Below are 16587 nucleotides of genomic sequence, written 5' to 3'. Positions count from 1 at the left end.
TAGCATACTGAAAACATGGGGATAAAAATAGAATGAGTGTTCATCTAAGTATCCAATAAGTCTCTTTTAAATTTATTGAGAAAATAAAATATAAAATGGAAGTAATCTATTTTTTGTCTAAGCGAGAGTTATGACCTAGGCGGGTCTAGGCAGATCTAGGCGCCCTTTCTTATTTTTAAAAACGATAGAGATTAATCGTAGCAGTGGCCAGCCGCCTAGCGCCTAGACAAGACCTAGGTGGCGCTAGGTGAGAATTTTTAGAACATTATTAATAGCACTTCCTTACCTCCTGTAATAAAAACTGCTTTGCCCAACCTTTCACATTGCAACTTAGTATTAAGATTCTCCTTAATATTGTCGAAAACCTTTGTTTTAGGCAATACCGATATCAGATGTTAGTAGATTTGTTTTAACTTTTAACACACTACATTGGAATGAACTATAAAGCTTATATAACTTCTTCTTTTTTTCAAAAGATAATTTTGTTAAATTAGATTTTAGATTAGTCATCGACAGAGTTTGAACTCACGCTCTCATACAAAGACTCAACACATTTTCACTAATGTGATAAAGGTCAACTTGCTATAACCATTTCTTTTTTGTTGGCAAATTAGAAATGGTGGCTCGAATTTACGACATCTTCCAATAATCATGGAAGTATCACTACTCCTCTAGGGGATGGGCATCAATTATGGCGGACGGGCGACCGCGGTTATTTATCCATAACCATTTATGCTCATACCCGCATAACCGTTTACCCATTGGGTAATTACCTAAACGGTTATACCTATACCCATAACTATTTATAAACGGTTAACCATACCCATAACCACATACTCATTTAACTGTAACAGTTTAATACTCGTTTACCCATTTACCCTTTTTAACCCGTTTATCTTTTTTTTTTTTTACCAGTACCCATTTTTCACCCGTCTACATGTTTTTTAACAACTTGAAAATTAAAAAAAAATTGCCATAATGTTTTTTAAACACCGTTATAGGTACATTCATTATACATTTCCGTATTTTAATTTTTTAAGTCTTTATACTATTCCAATAATTGAAATAATAATTTACGAACGATATTTTTAATTGATATAGAATGAAAAAGAAAGAAAATTAGTTTTAAAAAACAAAATTAGAATATATGATATATAAATTACAGTAACAATGCTAACAAAAGTGAGGGATTAGCTAAAATGGCGAGTCGCAACATGTTTGAGGAACATGTCTTGGGTTGAATTAAGTGAGTGGGGCTGAGGGGAATTGTTATTTATTTTCCTAATCTTTTGGGAAATCTTTTACTACTAATCCATGTTACCAATGAAGGTGGTATAATATTTTTTTAAGTATTTTTTGTTAGGAAAACTATTTAGAAGACAATATTCTTGAGTTATTTAACCTATAATGTAAAGTATTAACATAATATATATAATTAGCTATATAAACAATGCACTATAGTCAATAGCATTGATTTAAGTTTTGTTCGATAGAGAACATGGTTTGTGTTAATTTTACATATATGAAATAAATAGGTAAGTGGTTACCTGTTTATAACTGCGGTTAATACTCATAACCACTCATTTAAATTTCACGGGTAAATTGTTATACCCATAATCGTTTATTTATCAAAACGGTTACCCATAACCGTAACCATGAGATTTAAATGGGTAGGTAACCGTAATTACCCATATCCGCGGATATTTTGCATCCCTAATCACTAGACTAAAAGATTGTTGATTATTTTTTTATCAACCTTCTATATTACGTGCCCATCCGCAATTTTCAAAATATATTATATATTCTAACAATTTAAATAACATAAAATTAATAAAAGGTTATTTAGTCAATAAAATCTTTACTAATTAATCATCTATTAATGGTCAATATTTTTTGTTTTTTGGAGACAGTCAATGAAATATTTATAATAATTATGCATAGGTCAATGAAGCATTCCACATGCGTTTAGGTTAGTTAGAAAATAACTATTGTACCATTTTATCTTCACTTTATTCATTTCCTTATCTCTTCCCCTCTCTTGTCCTTATGTACTCCCTTCTCTCCCGATTTTCTATCATGTCTCTCTTCTGTTTATCTCTCTTAGGGCTGGTTTGGTATTTCTTTGTTTTGAAAAAAAAAAACTGCTTCTACTATGATGTGAGAATAAGCAGCCGAATGTTTGGTAAACTTTTTTGTAAAAGTACTTTTGGAAAAGAAAAAAAACAATATTATAGTGTTTGGTAAGTTTTTATGTAAAATAGCTGTGACTGTGTGAAATGATAAAAAATGATATAATACTAGATGTGCCATTAATTTAATTTTCTTAACAAATAAAGGTGAATTACTAAATATAGTTTATTTTTAAAAGAAAAATATTTATAAACTTTATCTTAAACATATAATCTAACATTTAACAATAAATCATAATCCAACGTTTAACAAGAAATCATAATCCAACATTTATGATGCTTCACGTTTTTAGTTTTTTTTTCAAAGTTCATTTTTGCCACTTCATGTTTTCAGCTTTTTTCACCAAAAACTGTGAAAATAAGTTGTTTTTAAGTGTTTACCAAACACATTTTTGAGCTTAGCTTTTTTTGATACCCACTTTTTATAAAAGCATCTCAATACCAAACCAATACTTACTCTCTCCTGTTTATCTCTCCTTTCTTTGCCTCTCTCTCTCTCTTTCTCTCCAAACCCAGCCACCCCCTCACCGACACAGGGATTTATCTGCATTCAATATCTGCCTCCATTTTTATTCTTCAACTCTAAAGTGTTTTTGGTTAAATAGGTTTGAAAAGCTTTAGTTTGGTTGAACATGTATGAAGCTTTGTTATATGCATAGCAAGGTTGCTATGGTGATTGCACTAGGAAGGTGTGTGATGGGGATTTTGGTGAATTTTTTATTTGGGTATTGAACAAAAATATTGGTTTGTTGTAAACATTTCTAGTTTAAGTGTGATTGTGTAAATCCTAGATTAGATTTTATTCTAGTTATTCTTTCCTATTACAACTTGTATTACTTGGGGAAGAAGGAATATCTTCTCTCCTTCTACTACTATAAATAAAAGCACAATGTAGGAGGGATAACAACACTCATTCCCCTACAATTCTACAAACACATCTCTCTTTTCTCTCTTCTCCTTGTCGCCAGCCACCCTAAATATTGTTAGATAAAATAGACCACAACACGTTATCAGCACGCTCCTACCGCTGCATTTAGGAATCTGACGTTAGAGAATTTTTCTGCATCAAATCAGTTCATCCATATCATCACGCAATCAGGTTCTTTCAAAACAACGACTTTTAACTCGATATTTTTGCAGCCCTAATAGCATGAACATTCACCATGATGCAAGACCTAACTTTACGTTTTACGAATTTTAGATCCTACATAAATTGTGTATACCTCATAATCATAATTGTTGCAATTATGTGAATTTGATATTTGCTATGAATTGAATCAAATATATTTTTGCATATGCATACTATTGAATTGTATCAAATTGAATTTGTCTTTTAATTGAATTATACATGCATATAATTGAATTGAAAAAATAAACAAAAAATTAAAACGGGAAACCTAGGGTTCTTTCGAACCCATGATCATCATCTTGCAGATGGGGTCTCCATGCCAAACCAAGAGCCTGCAGCTTTCCTCCTCCCTAGAAAACCCACGGAGCCAGAAGCTTCGAGTCTCAAAAACTCGACACCTTTCATGGTGTCCCCTACCACGGCATGGCCTGCAACCACTGCCTTGAACCTTTAGTTCATATTGTCGATAACCCGACGTCGTCACACGTTGGAAATTGCAATGAGATTCACTTGAATCTCGTCAGAATTTTGTCGAAAATCCGATTTAAATTTTCTAGGGTTTGGTTAGTATAACGTTGAGATTATTTCATCTCTGTTCACCACCGTGGTCGTCAACGACCATCATGACTCAACCCGAGTCATCACGAACCCTAGACCGTCACAAGTTCGGAGTTCTTCTCTGGTGAAACGCACCCAGCACACGCTGGGGTGCCCTTTTGGACCTAACCCGAGCCCTCTTGGGCTTCTTCTCTCGGCTTGTTTTTCCTTTGTGCTCCCTGCAGTGACCCAAAAACCCTTTTTAGGCTCTCCCTATCTCGGCCCAAATTGTTTCCTTGGCCTGATGAAAAAGAAAAAAAAAACAAAATAAATTTTGTTTTGGGCTTGCCTGCAGCAACCCAACCCCTCTCCCCCCGCCCCCGTTGTCCCGTCCTCCCTGTTGGCCTGCATCCTACACCTAAGTCCAAATCCAGCCCATTCTTGGGCCTGGAGTGCACGCCACAATTTTATTAAGCCACTCGTGGCTTAGTTTTTTCTTTTGGGCCCTGAGTTTTATTAGCCTAATTATTTTAGGCCCAATGGGTTTTATATTTTTTCACCCACACTTTAATTTGGCCCGAAGTCCAAATAATTAAAATTCAATTATAATTATAAACTTAAAATTATTTCTTTGCATATTTGTTTGTATATATTTGTGTTTGCCTGCAGGATTATATGAACCTGAAGTTCATAATTATTTTGAAACCTAAAGTTTCTTATAACCATGCCTTGTTTGAAAACCTGAAGTTTTTTCATTTAAACACATCACCCATGAAAACCCGAAGTTTTTCATGCAAAATTAAACCAAATCATGTCTATTAGAACCTGTATGTTCTACTCCTACGTGAATGGATTGATTTTTCTCCATTACACTAACCACATCTTGTCCATCTATTTTGTGATAGGAACATGTCGAATTTGAACAAACTCGACTTCGCCGCTTTAGAGTTCTCTGGAAGAAACTACCTCAAGTGGGTCCAAGATGTGAAAATCCACCTCACTGCAAAGAACTTGCGTCCTGCCATTGAAGAAGCAATGAACGAGCCTGTTGGTGAAGCTGAAAAAGTCACTGCTATGATCTTCATTCGAAGACATATTCATGACACTCTGTAAACTGAATATCTTGTTGAGGAAGATCCAAGTGCATTGGGTCGCTTTGGCTGATCGTTTTGATCACCAAAATGACATATTCTTGCCTGAAGCAAGACACAACTGGCAGCATTTGCGTTTCCAAGACTTTAAGTATGTGAATGAATATAATTCTGAAGTTTGTCGAATCCGATCACTTCGTAAGTTTTGCAATGAAACTTTGACTGAATAGGATCTTCTAGAGAAAACCTATTTGACTTTCTCTGCTTTTAATATTTTCCTACAGCAACAATATAGAGCTCAGAAGTTCACCAAGTTCTTGGATTTGATCTCTGTTTTACTTCTCGCTGAAAAGCAGAACCAGCTGTTGATGAAGAATTATCAAGCTCGACCTATTGGGGCGACTGCTGTGCCTGAAGCACATTATAGCAATCATCAATGTCCAAAACACCAAAGGGGGTATGGTAGGGGCAGCCAAAAGCCATCTCACCAAGGTCAACAGAGTCAAGGCCCATCCAAGAGAGGAAACAAAGCCTAGAAGTGCCCAAACCTCGCTCCCAAGGCCCCGAACTTTAAGAATAAGGGCAAAGCACCTGAAACCATGGATGTGGACATGTGCTATCGCTGTGGTTCAAAGGACCATTGGTCCCGTGTTTGCCGAGCTCTTAAGAAGGTTGTAGATGAATATCATTCTCGTCGTAAGAAGTTTGAATCAAACTTCATGCAAGTGGACGAACCGGAGACTACAAAGATGGAGGTTTCTGATTTTCAGGCGGATACCACCACTATAAAATATTAGAATCTTAGACATAGACTTATTTTTAGTTGAAATAAGACAATTGGGGCCGAATTTCATCTAATGGCTGAACCCATCATTTGTTTTTGGTTGATTTTTGAACAATTTTCCTTTATATTTGGATTATTAGTTGGTGATTTGTTATGGATATTAAGTTTTTAATCCTTGAATAAATGAAATTATTTTGAATTGATAATTGTTTTTATAAACTTTTATGCAAGTGACTGATTCAAATTAATTTTTCATTCTAGGTATGACTAGTGGGAAAGTTAGTTTCTGGTAGATAGTACAACCATGCACACAGTTTTGCGTGAACGCATCTATTTCACTAACTTCATACCTAAGAATGTACCACTGACAATCCTCTTAGGCCCATCCAACATGATAGAAGGATACGGTAAGGCATATTTATGTTGTCTAATGGTACAATCTTAACCATTTCTGAGGCACTCTATTCTCTTCTCCACGTTCCGGAAGAACTTTGTTAAGTTTCAAGGACATTAGAGACAATAATTACCACGTTGAAACCCACGTAGAAAATAGAGTTGAATTTATGTGCATAACTTCCTACGAATATGGCCACAAGCGTATTCTAGAGAAGATGGAGCATATCCCGAGTGGTCTGTATACTACGACCATACACCTCATTGAATGCCACTATGTGGCCGGCCCTACTACTGGGACCGCGCACGAAATTACACTTTGGCATGATCATTTGGGACATCCTAGACGAATAGCGATGTGCCTTATCTTCAAATCTTCACACAAACGTCCACTAACCCGAAGTTTAGGTTCGATCCAAGGAATCGCATGTCAAACATGTTCGATGGGAAAGCTTATTACTAAGCCTTCTTATGACAAGATTCGTTCGAATCCTCCCATTTTTCTACAACAGATTCAAGGGGACATTTGTGGACCGATTCACCCTCCATGCGGACCATTTAGATACTTTATGGTTTTGGTTGACGCTTCCACACGTTGGTCACACGTGTGTTTGTTGTCCACAAGGAACGCTGCATTCTCCGAACTGTTGGCTCAAGTTATCAAGCTTAGGGCTCACCACCCTGATTATCTGATCAAATCTATTCGATTGGATAATGCTAGAGAATTCACATCTAAAACTTTTGATGACTATTGCATGTCAGTTGAGGTTGAAGTTGAACATCTTGTACCCCATGTTCACACCTAGAACGGCCTAGCAGAGGTTTTCATTAAGCGCTTACAAATGATTGCTCGATTGTTGGTCAAGCTCCCGATCGCTGCTTAGGGCAATGCAATATTGCACACATCAAAGTTTGTTAGCCTGAGGCCTGTTACGACACAACCATGTAGTGCTCTTCAGTTGGTTACCGAATACGAACCCGACATATCACATTTGTGCATTTTTGGTTATGTGGTATATGTGTTGATTTCGCCGCCCTTACGTACAAAAATGGGGCCTCAGCGAAGGATGGGAATCTATGTCGGATATGATTCTCCTTCAATTATTCGTTACTTAGAACCTTTGACATGCGATTTGTTTACCGTTCGTTTCGCAGATTGCCATTTCTATAAGACAGTCTTCCTGTCGTTAGGGGAGATAAGAACGTCAACATTCCTGAAGAACGACGTGAATTATCGTGGACAACTCCCACTTTGTCTCATTTAGATCCCCGCACCGCTCAGTCTAAAACTGAAGTGCAGTGAATATTAGATCTCCAGAGCATAGCTCAGAGCATGCCAGATGCTTTCACTGCTCTAGCGCGGACAAGATCACATATTCCAGCTGTGAATATGCCTGCAAAGATGGATGTACCAAATGTACGACGGACTGCCCTCATGGAAGCTCGAGACACCAATCTTGGTGATCTACATACATTAGCAGCTAGCCAATCATCTGCCCCTATACAAAAGCGTGGCAGACCCTTTGGTTCAAAGGATTCACACCCCCGGAAGAGGAAAACCATGACACAAGGTCCTGAAGAACCTACCGTGAATCTGACTATCGCTTACTCATTCTACCCAACTCATGAGGAAATTCTATATTATGGAAGTGTCCTTGAAAAGACGAATCCTCTTCACGAGAATCGTGAGATTTCGGTCTATTATGCTAGCTTAGATAATGTGTGGCGTAGAAATGAGATAATTGTCGACAATGCATTAACAATTGCAATAGCTACTGAGATCATGTTGAGCAACGACATTGAACCGTGTTCCGTTGATGAATGTCGACGTAGAATTGATTGGTCAAACTGGAAACAAGAAATCCAAGTCAAACTTGATTTGCTTGTGAAACGTAAGGTGTTTAGACCCGTAGCTCCTACTCTTCCATATGTGAAGCCCGTTGGCTATAAGAAGGTTTTTGTTCGGAAGCGTAATGAGAAGAACGAAATTATGTGTTACAAATCTCGTCTTGTTTCACAAGGCTTTTCACAACACCCTGGGACGAAACTTGTTCCCCTTTATGGATGTGATTACTTTTCGCTATCTTATCAGTTTGGTAGTTTTCGAAAAACTGGATATGCAGCTAATGGACATTGTAATCGCATATCTCTATGGGGATCTGGATATAGAAATCTATATAAAGGTTCCCGAATGACTTGCATTGACTGGTTCAAATACTTCCAAACCCGGAACATGCTCTCAATTCGACTGAGGCGTTCACTCTACAGTTTGAAACAATACGGAAGAATATGGTATAACCGTCTGAGTGAGTATTTGACTAGTCAATGATATGTGAACAACGAACTATGCCCTTGTGTGTTCATTAAGAAGTCACATTCCAGATTTGCGATTGTTGCAGTAAATGTCGATGACATGAATCTTATCAGAACTCCTGAAGAGCTTGCGAAAATTGTCGTGCACCTGAAGTCAGAATTTGAGATGAAAGATCTAGGTAAGACTAGATACTGTCTCGGTCTCAAGATAAAGCATTGTTCGGGTGAAATTCTAGTACATCAATCGAACTATACCCAAAAGGTGTTGTGCCGCTTTAATGAGGATAAAGCGAAGTCTTCGAGTACACCTATGGTCGTTCGTTCACTAGATGAAAAACGAGATCCCTTCCGTCTGAAGGAGGATGATGAAGAGATTTTGGAGCCTAAAGTTCCTTATCTAAGTGCGATTAGCCCTTTATTGTACTTAGCTCAATGCACTAGACATGACATCTCCTTCACTGTTAATCTTTTGGCAAGATACAGTAATGCACCTACACGCAGACATTGGACTAGCGTGAAATACATCTTTCGTTACCTTAAGGGTACTACGGATTTGGGCTTGTTCTATCCCTACGAATCCTCGAATGATGCCGCACCCTATGCTCATTGAGTTGATTCTTGCCTTGTTGGTTATGCCAACGCAAGATACTTATCTGATATGCACAAGGCACACTCTCAAACGAGTTATATCTTTACCGTTGAAGGTACCACAATATCTTGGAGGTCAACTATACAGACCTTAGTTGCCACTTCGTCTAACCATGCTGAAATTCTCGCTTTACATGAAGCAACTCGGGAATGCTTTTGGTTGAGAGCAGTAGTGGGCCATATTCGAAGCTCCTGTGATCTTCATCTTGTCATTGATGTCCCGACGACGATCTTTGAAGACAACGCAGCTTGCATCGAACAACTCAAGAAGGGTTACATCAAATGAGACAACACCAAGCACATTGCGTTGAAGTTCTTCTTTACACATCAACAACAAGAGCATCAGAAGATTGAAGTCAAGAAAATCCGTTCACAAGGCAATTTGGCCAAACTCTTCACCAAATCACTACAGAAGACGACGTTTCATAAGCTTGTTCATGGAATTGGTATGTGTAAACTTTCTAAGTTGTAACTTTGCTATTTCTCTTTGGAATTATGTCAAACTCAGGGGGAGTATCCCATAGATACTTGATTGATCTTAATGTACTCTTTTGCCCTACGATTATGAGCATTTTTCTCACTGGGTTTTTGCTACCTAACTAGATTTTAACGAGGCATCCACCTTGGGCTGGTCATATCCCTGATGACGTCCTGTAAATGTTTCTTTGACTTTTGCATTTCTCACGCATTTTTCCTTAGACTATGATTTTGTCCCTCCTTGGGTTTTTGCCATAGCCTTAGGGTTTTTTAGTGAGACTTACTACTTATGCAAGTTCCTACCTTATTGAGAATAAGCGTTGTTCCTTGGAATCAGTACTGACGAGTCGACTTCCTCAACTTCGGCATGATACTAAATCTATCTTGAGTATTTACACACTTAAAGGGGAGTGTTGTAAACATTCCTAGTTTAAGTGTGATTGTGTAAATCCTAAATTAGATTTGATTCTAATTATCCTTTCCTATTACAACTTGTATTACTTGGGGAAGAAGGAATATCTTCTCTCCTTCTACTACTATAAATAAAGGCACAAAGTAGGAGGGATAACAACACATATTCCCCTACAATTCCACAAACACATCTCTCTTTTCTGTCTTCTCCTTGCCGCCGGCCACCCTAAATGGTTTTCTTTTTTCTTTTTTCTTTTTTTTTTAAATTCAAAGTTGTGTCTATGCCTAGAAATTATAGCTATCATTCAGTTCTGCAAATATGTTACAACGTTAACACGATGGATCTTGAATTGCCCTAAGCAATCACTGATTAGATTAATTTGTTTTAAATGGTAAAGACGATGGGGTTTGATTCAATTAATTAGGTAAATAAATATGTTATAGGATAATAAATTTCCATCCAAGCCATCACTGAGAGGAGAGCTAGTCTAGTTAAGTAGAGAAGTTTGCCAAGAGAGAGACGGTGAGATGAGAGAGCATAGACTTCTATGACATGGAATTCAAAACCAGGAAACAGACTCTAAGTTCCGGTGTCTGAATCTATATGTAAGAATCAAGAGTTGTGCGAGGTATGGTGGGTAGGGTTTGGTTCGACGCAGTTTTGGGTGAAACCAAAAGCGAAACCAAATTATTTTGCAACGCGGTTTTGAAGCTTGAATTGAAATGGAACCAAACCATTTGGTTGCAGTTCGAGTCAGTTTCAAATGGTTTCGGTTTCGGTTTCGGTTTCAAACTATTTGCAAACTAAATGCTTTATGCCATTAGTACAATCCAATTGCATTGTTTAACCCTCTCTCTTTCCCTTTATTTTTGGACATTTACTCTTCGAAGGTTGAGGAGGCCCATGAGCTTGTGACTAGGCTTGAGAAAGTGATATTTGGGAAGATCATACACCTTGTGAAAATGAAACCGATGGATGGGAAACTATTGAATCTTGTGAACTAGAAGCTTGAGATTGGCTTGGAGCTTGTTGTTCTAGTTGTGGATTAAGAGTAAGAGATGTTGTTCAAAACCGGAGGTCTTGGAACAACGTAAATCCGACCATGAATCTACAAGAAAGTAAAGAACACAAGATGTATTGTGATTCACCCCAATGTTTGGGCTACATCCACACTGATGTTGATATTGTTTCACTCTGAATGGTGAATATACAAGAAGGCTAGAGGCAGTGTGCTCTCTAACCTATTTTCTCTGTAGCCCATTTTCTGTGGCCTAAGCCTTACCCTCAATCTTGGCCTGAAATGTCACCCCCTAATTAGGAGAGTGAGGAGTCCTTTTATAGAATAAGGGATCCTCACTTATTACATATTTGCCCCTTCATTTATTACATAATTACATTTGAGTCCCTCGAGTATTTATACGAGGTCTAAATACGGAGGCCCATAAGTATGGTACAAACAGTAGTCCCCCAAGTCTTTAGTCAAGAGAGTCTTTTGGCTGTAGACTTGAAATTCAGTCCATGTGTGAGTCGAAGTAACTAGATGTCGTCTAGAACTGATACACGATATGAGGCGGTGCTCAATGTGAAATGATGCTTAACTAGAAGTAGCACATGTTGCGAGGCTGCTCGGCTTATGGCTCATGTTGCCTTGGTTGGCTTGGCTTGTGGCGTTGAAGGTGAGGGAGTCCCTTTTATAGAATAAGGGCTCACTCTTCAATACATAAATGATGGGCTAGAGTTGAGGCTCGCGACGAGGCGGTTGCTCAACAGGCGGCGATGCTCTCTAATGATGGTGATGGAGTCCCTTTTATAGAATAAGGGTTCGCTCCTCAATACATAAGTGATGGGTTAGAGTGATGCTTGCGGCGAGGCGGTTGCTCAGCAAGCGGCGATGCTCTCTAATGATGGTGAGAGAGTCCCTTTTATAGAATAAGGGTTCGTTCCTCAATACATAAGTGATGGGTGCTCTATATATGGTACACTATAAATAATGGGCTAAGTCCCCCAAGTATTTTTCATGAGGCCCAGTTGCGGAAGCCCAATATATGGTACATAGTGTAGTCCCCCAAGTCTTCAGTCAATAGAGGCTGTTGGCTGGAGACTTCAAATTCAATCCATGTATGAGCCGAAATGGTGGTTGTTCGGAGGCGGTTTTTGTACACCATGCACTGAAGCTTTGTAGGTGAAGCTTTTAAAGTGAAGTTTTGAAGCTGGAGCTTTGCAAATAAAGCTTTTGAAGTTGGAGCTCTCAAAGCTGGAGCTCTGTAAATAAAGCTTTCGAAGCTGATTGACATGAGTGATGCTCATGAATGTTGACATGAATAATGGTCATGAATGTTTATGTATGATTAACATGAGTGATGCTTATGACTGTTTATGTATGATTGGCATGAGTGATGCTCATGTATAATTTTGGAGTACTGGACGTACTTTTGATCACCTAGTGGGTGATAATAGCGGCAGGCTGCCGAATAATTTTTTAGTACTGGACATACTTTTGATCACCTGGTTGGTGATAATAGTGGTAGGCTGCCGAATAATTTTGGAGTACTGGACGTACTTTTAATCACCTAGTGGGTGATAATAGCGGCAGGCTGCCGAATAATTTTGAAGTACTGGACGTACTTTTGATCACCAGGTTGGTGATAATAGCGGCAAGTTGCCAAATAATATTGGAGTACTGGACGTACTTTTGATCACCTAGTGAATGATAATAGCGGCAGGATGCCGAATAAATTTAGAGTACTTGACATATTTTTTTTTTAATTTTTTTAATTTTTTTTATGTTGTCTTCTTTACACCTCAGTATAACAATATAATAATTGCTACAGTTTACACATCAATAATAATGGGTATGGGTGTGCCATGCTTTCCACTTCCATTTGTTGGTTGTAAAGATCAGTTTACTCCAGTTGTGAAAGGGCAATATTCCTTTCTCTAAAGTGACAGCTGCTTGGACAACCTTTCCGACACCACCCATTTGCTTTTCTCTGCCTTTCTCAAAAAATGGGAACACGCATGATGAAAGTTGGTGGGCATCTTCTGCACTGTCATTGTGCCAAGTTGAAGGTAGTGGTTTCGTCGCCGCTGAAGGTAGAAGAAGCCATGTATCGCTGTGTGTGTGTGTGGGTTTGTATGGTTACAGAGATTGGGTGGCGTGAGCGAATCTAGGGGTTTGGATGAAGACGAAGAAGCTCGAACATCTGCCCCAAATCAGCAGTATTTCCATAGGAGTAAAGCATCCAAAATTACCTCTCTCTGAGGGCGCCTATCATCTAGATCAGATCTGTAGTTTGGCAATGAGACCTTACTAAAGACAGCAACTTTCAAATATAGATGGCTATAAAGCCTCATTATGCTTGCCACAACAACTATTTTCTCAAAGTCGCATCTATCTTTTTTCTCCCTCGTAACTAATACTTGCTTATCCTTGCCACGTAATAGCATGGTAAATTTCTGTTCCCATTCATTATCAGATGAGTAAGGACTATGTGTCGGATGCAACGGCAACTCAACTTCGCGATTGGATCCTTCCTCAAAAACGCCATCATCATAAGCAGAAGAGCGTTGAAGCTTGGGCTTCTGAAAATGCCGCTGCTGCTGAGTCTGGTAGTACAAGAGATCGTCTTCGTTGTGGCATCTCCGCTTGCTACTCCAACTGGTGGCACCTCGGAATCTCCGCTAACCACTCCGCCTCAACCTGGATCTCGCCCGTGCTCTGCAGCTTTCCCCCTGAAATCTCTGGCGGGTTGTTAGGAAAATTAAACTTGGCGGCGATTGATTTCGGAAAGTCGTTTTAGGTGCTGTTTGAGCAACCTCTTGGAGTCGTACTCTCTGATCTTCTTGCAAGCTATCGGGTCGGGTTTTGTCTGATCTCGCTGTCTTCGTCAGGGATAGAGAAGTCAGGTCAGGTCGGAGTCTTTTACCTTTCAGGTAACGGCCATCTCCTCTGCCGAGCCCTCCTCATAGCTTCTGTAATTCTACAGATAGGCGCTTCAGTCTAAGCATCCAATTTTACAAGTTCATTTGATATCGAGCCAGCATCGGGACTAGGACCTAGATTCAGGTCAAGGTTCATTGCATCGGACGTCTCCTCACCCATCACAACCAAAAGGATGTTTCATTGTGAAACGGTGTCGTTGATGATCAGCTAGAGCTGGAGTGAGCTCGATAGCAAGTTGGAGACCGCCTGAGCTGAGTCTGCCTTGAGTCGATTGGTCATGAAATGCCCTCTTTCTCTAATCAGCGATCTAGTCCACTGAGAAGGATTAGATGGATGAGTACGGGCAATGAATTTAGGACGGGGCACTGGGGCAGGAAAGAGAGAAAGGGAGAGAGAGAGAGAAAAGCTGGTTTCTTGGGTTTTTTTTTTTTTTTGTAGATTCACGGTGGTGTGTGGTGAGGTCTCACGATGGTGAGATGAAAAAAATGAAAGAGAACCGACATAGCTTTTTGTGTCGATTCCCACAGATGGCGCCAAATGTTGATGCACAAAATCGGAGGTCTTGGAACAACGTAAATCCGACCGTGAATCTGCAAGAAAGTAAAGAACACAAGATGTATCGTGGTTCACCCCAATGTTTGGGCTACGTCCACACTGATGTTGATATTGTTTCATTCTGAATGGTGAATATACAAGAAGGCTGGAGGCAGTGTGCTCTCTAGCCTATTTTCTCTCTAGCCCATTTTCTGTGGCCTAAGCCTTGCCCTCAATCTTGGCCTGAAATGTCACCCCCTAATGAGGAGAGTGAGGAGTCCTTTTATAGAATAAGGGCTCCCCACTTATTACATATTTGCCCCGTCATTTATTACATAATTACATTTGTGTCCCTTGAGTATTTATACGAGGTCTAAATACGGAGGCCCATAAGTATGGTACAAACAGAGGTGATAGTTGAATTCAATTTGACCAACTCTACAAATACAAATACCTAAACAATATAAATTACATTAGTTGTTATAAACTTTAAAAAGCCTACAAAAGTAACAAAACACATTGAAAAAATAAAACAAAGAAAGTCTACAAAATAAATTACCTAATATTGGTATTAAATTAAGTATTTATTTTATTTTTCCATGTCCAGTTCAATTTCAGTGCGGTTTTAGATGTTCGGAACCAAAACTAAACTGTCTTTCCATATTGTGGTTCAGTTTCAAACCAAAACCGTTTCAAAACTGCAAAAACCAAACTATTACATGTGGTTTGGTTTGGTTTGTTTTGATTCCAAGGTCCCATCCCTAGTGCGATGTGTGAAGCGTAGGAGGCGTGTGAGTGATGGGAAAAATAAAACTAGGAAAAGGACATTACAACGCAACGTCTGAATCCAAATGTAAAGAAACAGAACCAAGAAACGGATATTGCATTGTAGTTTCTGAAACCGAATGTAAAAATTAGGAGTCACGCAAGGTGTGAAGCGTAGGAGGCGTGTGAGTGGTGAAAAACAAACGGAACCATGAAACGAAAACTGCAACACAACGTCTGAATCCAAATGTGACAAACACAATTAGTTAACAAACACTGGGTTACAATGTCTAAATATGTATTAACATGTTCCAAAATATTTAAAAATATGAGAAAGGGTGTCAGTCAAACTGGGTGCTAGCTACAGTGGCATATTTTGTAATTTTTGTTTATTTTAAATATATTTAAGTATCGCAATACATGAATGACCTATTCATAATTAACATAAATATTGTTGATATATTGTAACTTTTTATTAATTTTATTCAAATCAACCATTAATAAATATATTTCTATTTTTTTTTTTTGGTTTAGATTTATAATATTATTCCCATTTTGGATAGATTTTGTGCTTTGTATCATTAATTGCTTTACTCTTTTAAATAAACTCTTTTTGTTAAAAAAAAAAAAATGGTAGCACAATCACTGACTTTCAATAATGCATCTTGCATTATACCATACACTCAATTTTGAAAAGCCAAATAAAAACAACCAATTTCCCAAATTAAAAATAAATCATTCTAGAAAGATTCATAAAACTATTCTCTCCCTTTTGCAATTTTCATTTTTTTTGGGGATAAATTAAAAATGGTGATTCGAAAATAGGACCTATATTGAAAGAAATATCACTAGACTAAAAGTTAGTTGATTTTTTTTTTTTTAATCTTCTAATATTGGTAGATTATACCAACTTTTCTATATCACGTGCCAATCTATATTTTTAAAATATATTTATTAATTTTGAGTATGTTCTCAGAGCTCTTCAAGTGCCATGTCGTGCACATTCTTTTGATCCTTCCCACGTCTTAGCGCAAGTGTATGCCTATAGTCCTAAATTGGAAAATGAGAGTACAATTGAAAACGTAAATAGCTTTCACGTCGTATATTCTTATTAACGGTTATATAAAATTTTAAATGTCAGTTAAACTAAAGAGATACAAAGACATAGATAATATTAGATCGACCCATCTAATTCGTAAATCCAGCCATTTCAGAAAACACATATCTCAAAATCAACCTTCTATTTCTTTGGCCAGAAAAAAAAAGAAAAAAAAATCTATAAATTAGATTCATTGAATTGTTTCTCTCAATTAATTTTTTTTTTCTTTTGCATTTTGTCCGCTTTCAATAAAGTATAAACATTTGTTTCCTC

This window comes from Malus sylvestris, chromosome 6 (assembly GCF_916048215.2).
Source record: "Malus sylvestris chromosome 6, drMalSylv7.2, whole genome shotgun sequence".
NCBI lineage: Eukaryota > Viridiplantae > Streptophyta > Magnoliopsida > Rosales > Rosaceae > Malus > Malus sylvestris.
Note: the sequence above shows the minus strand (reverse complement) of the source record.